This window comes from Mus pahari, chromosome 20 (genome assembly GCF_900095145.1).
Source record: "Mus pahari chromosome 20, PAHARI_EIJ_v1.1, whole genome shotgun sequence".
In the NCBI taxonomy this organism is placed as follows: Eukaryota; Metazoa; Chordata; class Mammalia; order Rodentia; family Muridae; genus Mus; species Mus pahari.
The window spans coordinates 12,310,925-12,315,939 of record NC_034609.1 but is presented as its reverse complement, the minus strand read 5'-3'; positions in this window follow the sequence as shown (position 1 = coordinate 12,315,939).

The window sequence follows — 5,015 nt, the reverse complement described above, 5'->3', positions numbered from 1 at the left end:
AAAAACAAAAATAAATAAATAAAAATTAATAAAATAAAATAAAAAGAAAAAAGAAAAAGGAACTGGAGGCCCCTTGTAACTGCTTGGTAAAGTGCAGGTGAAGCATACGTGAGGCCCTGGCTTCAGGCCCTAGCATTTCAGAAACTGGGTGTGGTGGTGCCATAGAGACATGGGAGTCACTATGTGGACACAGGTTGAAGTTACCATGGGGGTTGTCAGGCGGAGTGATGAACAGCTTGTGCCCTGGTAGTATGCAAGGCACTGTGAAATACTGCCATCATCTGTACCTATTTGCCAACACAGAGCCTCCTAACTAGGCAGTGGCATCACATGCCTTTAATGCCAACACTTGGGGGGGCAGGGGCAGGCAGACTTCTGGGAGTTCGAGGCCACCCTGATCTATGTGGTGATTTCCAGGACAGCCAGAGCTGTATAGTGAGACTCAGTTTTTTAAAAACCTAAATAGTCGGGCGTGGTGGCACATGCCTTTAATCCCAGCACTTGGGAAGCAGAGGCAGGTGAATTTCCGAGTTCCAGGCCAGCCTGGTCTACAGAGTGAGTTCCAGGACAGCCAGGGTTACACAGAGAAACCCTGTCTCGAAAAACCAAAAAAAAAAAAAACAAAAAAAACAAAAAAAAAACCCTAGATAGATAGATAGATAGATAGATAGATAGATAGATAGATAGATAGATAAGGAAGTCCAGTAAATTCATTGGTTCCCTCCATCCCACTGCCCAAGGAATTTTAGTGCCCTACTGCTACTGGAACACCTGAGCCTTACATAGCACTTCTGGGAACAGAACAGTGACTTGTTCCTACTGTAACTCTCCCAGTGTTTCTGCAGGGCTTTACCCAAAGCCTCAGTAAGTCCATGCACCTGCCCAAGAGAAGATTTCAGAATATCTGACTGTGGACTCCCAAAGTTAGAATTAGCTCTACAGATGTGTTTGTATACGGATGATGCGGGAACATATTTATCTTTGGTGGCAGGGGTTAGGGGCTAGTGTACTAGTTTCCTTAAATAGAGATGGAGAGTCCAGAATTACAACCTATAGTCTTGTGTGTGTGTGTGTGTGTGTGTGTGTGTGTGTCTGCAGAGCAAACCTATTTGACGTGTTGCCTGTCTGCTGTTCCTGACAGTGTTTGTGATTATGCCCCCTTCAACTTCCAAACGCTCTGCAAGTGCCCAAGAACGTGACATTTCCACCGTGGTCTCTGGAACTCTCCTCCTGAGTGCAAATATCTAAACAGTGGGGGCTTCCCCTGCACATTCATAAGTAGAAATGCTCGACCCAAGCTGGAGGAGGTAAGGGTAACCAAGATGGTGAACTAGTAGCTGTAGTTGAGGAAGATGAAGGAAACATAGATTGTTCATATCAAAGAACGCCCTCTCCAGCAAGAGATCCATGAAGGAACATGAATTTACAATGCATTATTTTCTGCATATTAAAAATTACAGGCCAGAGGCCTGGAGAGAGGTTTAGTTCTTAGAAGCACTGACTACTCTTTTAGAGGATCTGGGTTTTATTCCTAGCACCTACACAGTGGCTCATAACCATCTGTAACTCTAATTTCAGGGGACCCAATGCCCTCTTCTGGCCTCTGTGGGCACCAGGCATGCATCAGTACATAGACACACATGCAGGTAATACACCCGTACACCTAAAATAGCAATTAAAAAAAAAAAAAAAAAAAAGAGCACTTTCTGCTCTTCCAAAGTACCCAAGTTCAGTTGCCAGCACCCGTGTCAGGAAGGTCAGAACCACCTATAATTCCGAGTCCAGGGGGATCTGACCCCTCTTACCCTTACTTAGATGCACGCCTGGTCTTCACTGTATATACGTAGTTAAAATAATAAAAATTAGTCTTCAGTCGGGCGTGGTGGCGCACGCCTTTAATCCCAGCACTTGGGAGGCAGAGACAGGTGGATTTCTGAGTTCGAGGCCAGCCTGGTCTACAAGGTGAGTTCCAGGACAGCTAGGGCTACACAGAGAAACCCTGTCTCAAAAAAAAAAAAAAAATTAGTCTTCGATTTTTTTTTCTTTCTTTTTTCTTTTTAAAAAAATATTTATTTATTTATTTTATGCATATAAGTACACTGTAGTTGTCTTCAGACACACCAGAAGAGGGTATCAGATCCCATTACAGATGGTTGTGAGTCACCATGTGGTTGCTGGGAACTGAACTCAGGACCTCTGGAAGAGCAGTCATTGCTCTTAATCACTGAACCGTCTCTCTAGCCCGAACCTTTAATTTTTTAAGAAATATTTATGGGCATGAGTGTTTGCCTTCTAGTATGAGTTACCACGTGAGGGCTGAGAGCTGAAGTCAGGTCCTCTGGAAGAGCAGTAAGAGCCCTCCAGCCTTTAAAAACAAATCTTTCAAAAACATCTTAAGCCAAGGGTTAACTGGCACATACTTGTAATACCAGAACTTGAGAGGTAGATGCCGGGGGAATCCAGAGTTCAAGCCAGCCTCAGCTATCTAGTAAGTTCAAGGCCAGCCTGTGCTACATAAGAACTTGTCTCAAAACCAAAGCAAACCAAAATATATTTAACAACTAACAAGTAACAACAAGAAAACAATAATTTGAGATCTGGTGGATGGTTATCACCTCTGTTGTCACCTGGTATTCCTGTCTGTGAGTCCCAGATAATCATCTCTCTCTCTCTTTCTCTCTGTCTACCTAGTTTAAATGTCTATCTCAGCATCCAGTTATCTAAAATCAATAAGTCCATGCTGTGCTTCGGGCAAACTATAGAAGCTGAAATGAACTGGATAGGAGGCATTTCTTGCTCCAGTGGAGGCTCCAGCTTGATTTCCGTCCTGTCTGCTGAGGCACAGAGGCTAACACTTGTAATTCCAGTCTAAGGGAGGCTGAGGCAGGAGGATCACTAAGAGACTCGGGGCCAGCCTGAGGTATTCAGAAATGCTCTCTCAAGAAAACAAAACAAATCAAAACAAAACAAGGACTGGGGTGAAGCTTATGTTAGCAGAGTGTGTAACACTAGGCATGGTGGCACCTGGCTTTCATCTCAGCACTTGGCAAGTGAAGGCTGGAGTATTATTAATTCAGAATTATCCTGGGTTGCATAGTGAGTCTAAAGCCAGCCTGGGAATGACTGAGGCCATATCCCAAATAAAACAAAAAAAGTCTAACTCATTCCCTTAAGTGTTGTGCAACCAGGGACCCTACATCTTCTCTGAGCTTGCTTCCCTGATGGGGAAGGAAAGCCTCCATCATTGTGGGTAGCAACTTGGACCTGCTGGGAGAGTTCCCTGTTAGGCATTAGGTGGGCTGTCCAGTAGGGCACTTGGAGAAAGGACAGGGATAAAAGGAGCTCCTTCTCCCAAACAGCTAGGCTGAACTAAGTTGAACTAACCTGGAAGTGAATGAAGATCTGTCTGTCCCCTGCCTCACGCAGTCCTGCCTTGCTTCTGCCCAGTCCTGGGCTCCTGTGGCCAGAGGGTGAGGAGAGGTTGTTTTGCATTGTATGGACTTTGTGATGGTGGACTGGCACCCAATAGGAGATCAAATGTCTATGGGCAGATGTGGGGAGCCTGGGCTAGCTATGAGAGCCCCAATAAAAACCCTTGCTGTCAGGTCATATTCAGGAGGTTGTTGGAGGTAGGGAAGCATACATACCTCAAGAGACATCAGGACAAGGGGTGTCCTTCCTTAGGGAACACTTTTGCCTCCCTGGCATTAGGGTGGCAACTTCGATGTCTCAGAGGCTGAACTAGAACAACCCAGCTGGGGCTGTACAAACTGTAGGCCTGGGGCCCGATCCCATTTAAAGACACCACAGGAATGCTTAAACTCATTGCATATTGCCAATATACTTCTAAAAGATTTATTGCCGGGCGTGGTGGCGCATGCCTTTAATCCCAGCACTCGGGAGGCAGAGGCAGGCGGATTTCTGAGTTCGAGGCCAGCCTGGTCCACAGAGTGAGTTCCAGGTCAGCCAGGGCTATACAGAGAAACCCTGTCTTGAAAAACCAAAAAAAAAAAAAAAAAAAAAGATTTATTTATTTTATGTATGAGTACACTGTGGGTGGTCTTCAATAGTTTTTGAAAGAAAGGCAAATGAGCCCATCCTCTCTGTGAACTCCTGGATCTTCTCAGTCTCTGTGTTCCATCTTCCTGGCTCCCTGGCTCGGAAATCCTGCTGTACTTCTAGTACCACAAGGGAAGGCTGGACTGAGTCATGTGTCAGGCTTAGTGTATCTGTTAGCTCACCCCTACTCAAGAGCCACCTGACCGACCAGGGACTTCCCCATCTGGCCCATCTCTGTCACTATGTATCTGACCCAGTGCCCATCAGAGCCCAGACCCCAGGAAGTTAACAAATAGACACTGACTGAGCAGATGAAACAAGCTCTTGCATTTACAGACAATACGAGGTAACTTTTTGGAGCACAGGACCAAGAACTTACCCGCCAGCTCACTAACCTCAGTGGTCCTACAAGGTGTACAGGGATGGAGTCTTCCTTTCACAGAAAAGGAAATTGAGGCACACAGAGATGAAGTGACTTGCAGGGAGACAAGACTGACAGCTCAAAGGAGGGACATTCCAACAGCCCCAGGGTGCCTCCGGCCCTCCCCCAGGCTTTCTTTTGTTACCTGGTGTTGGGCCTGAAAAACAGTTTTATCCTTATCTAACTTCTCTCTCCAGACTGGTTTCCCCATTTTTTTCAGTCCATTCTGGACCCTTCTTGGTCTAAAGCCCAGAATAACTATGAGCCTGGTAAGGGTACCTGATCCCTGATCCTTCATTTTCTGTCCCTGACATCTTGGCTCCCAGGGGCAGGAAGATTTGGAGTGCAGGCAAAAACTCCCAGAATCCTCTCCTCCTCCTGGGGTGGCTTTAGCTCTGGGCGGGGCTCCAGGGCCTCTCCCAGTGGGTGCCAGAGGCCAGAGCTGCTTTTGTGGGCCCCAGGAGGCTGGCCAGGCTCTGAGGCTGCAAACAGCCCCTACCCAGGCCTGGGAGATGTTTTTTTTTTTTTTTTTCCT